The following is a 1648-nucleotide window of genomic DNA, read 5'->3' as shown; positions in this document are numbered from 1 at the left end:
TGCGACACGACTGGGACAAGCTTTTGAGCGTGCCGCTGCACAGCACCGGCAGCCTGGCATTACAGCAGACAAACCCGTGCGCCTGCCTGCTTTGTCCTCAGAAACGGTTGTGTGGATTTTCGTCAGCTTCAGCACATGAAGCCACGCACATGCATGCCCACACACATTTCCTTTCTGAACTAAAAAGAAGCGTGAGCGATGTCATCCCTCAAGTGTCCCCTTTCAAACGTTCTAAACCACTTAAATTAGGCTCCGAAATGAAAAAGTAGTCTCAAGAATAGCGTCGGTAGATTAAAGGTAGCGTGGAGTGCATCGGCGCAGAATAAATAATTGAATAATTGCTAAGCTGGACGTGTATCCAAAGAAGCCAGCATTTATTACATAATTCTTTTTTTCTTTTGCTTACACAAACTTTATAATAGCTGTTTTCTCTGAGTGTCCCGCAGAAAGCGGGAGCAGCCTCTGGGCCGCTCTCAGATTTACTTTGGCTTTTGCAGCAGGGACTGAGAGTTACTGGAAGCGCGCGCTCTCCGGCCGAGCCCTCAACCCCGTCGGCTCCCGCTGCCTCCGGCCACCCGCTCGCTGGGTGCCCGACCCCGGCCGGGGCCTGCACTGAGGCCTTGCACCGGCTGGGCCAGCGCCTCCCCCTCAGACATCGAACCGGCCTGGGGAGGGTTGGGGCTGTTGTTACACAATATAAATCGCGTTACACGAATCAGGTGGCCAAAAGGATTTTGGCAGAATTTGAGATAGTGCCACAGGGAGGCATTTCATCTGAAGGGGCAGTACTTTCTGCAGAGGCTTTATTTCGGGTATTGGGATTGGAGACGCCCCCTCCACGTGCCAGGGCACGGCAGTCTGCAGGCACGTGGCCCACTCAGATGTCCGCTGTGCTCTGGCACTGAATTCGTGTCAGAGGGAACATGGCTCTCCGGCGGCAAGGTGCTTCCGCATTGAAACGCTCCCACACCAAGAACACAAAGAGAGCAAAGGGAAATATCCTCTCTCCCACGTGTGTGCGTGTAGATGTGAATGTGTCCAGAGAAGGGCTACGAAGCTGGTGAAGGGCCTGGGACACAAGTCCTGTGAGGAGCGGCTGAGGGAACTGGGGTTGTTTAGTCTGGAGAAAAGAAGGCTCAGGGGAGACCTTATTGCTCTCTACAGCTACCTGAAAGGAAGGCGTGGGGAGCTGGGGGAGCCTCTTGCAGATAACCAGTGATAGGACTAGAGAGAATGGCCTCAAGTTGTGCCAGGGGAGGTTCAGGTTGGAAATGAGGAGACATTTCTTCTCAGAAAGAGCAGTCAGGCATTGGGACGGGTTGCCCAGGGAGGTGGTGGAGTCACCGTCCCTGGGGGTGTTCAAGGAAAGGCTGGATGTGGTGCTTGGGGACATGGTTTAGTGGGAGACATTGGTGGTAGGGGGATGGTCGGACCAGCTGACCTCGGAGCCCTTTTCCACCCTTACCGATCCTATGATCCTGTACTTTTAGCTATGCTATTCAGCCCCGCGCTCGCACGCCGCAGGCCGCCTGCCCCCGCGTGCCGCTCTCCGCCGTGCCCCGGCAGCGGCGTGCCCGAGCCCGCCCCGCGCCGCTCCCCTTCCTCCGGGCGGCTCCGCGGCGCCGGGATTTCCCTGCAGCCCGCCGGC

Source organism: Anser cygnoides, chromosome 3 (assembly GCF_040182565.1).
Source record: "Anser cygnoides isolate HZ-2024a breed goose chromosome 3, Taihu_goose_T2T_genome, whole genome shotgun sequence".
Taxonomy (NCBI): Eukaryota; Metazoa; Chordata; class Aves; order Anseriformes; family Anatidae; genus Anser; species Anser cygnoides.
The sequence above is the reverse complement of the archived record's forward strand: the minus strand, read 5'-3'. Positions refer to the sequence as shown.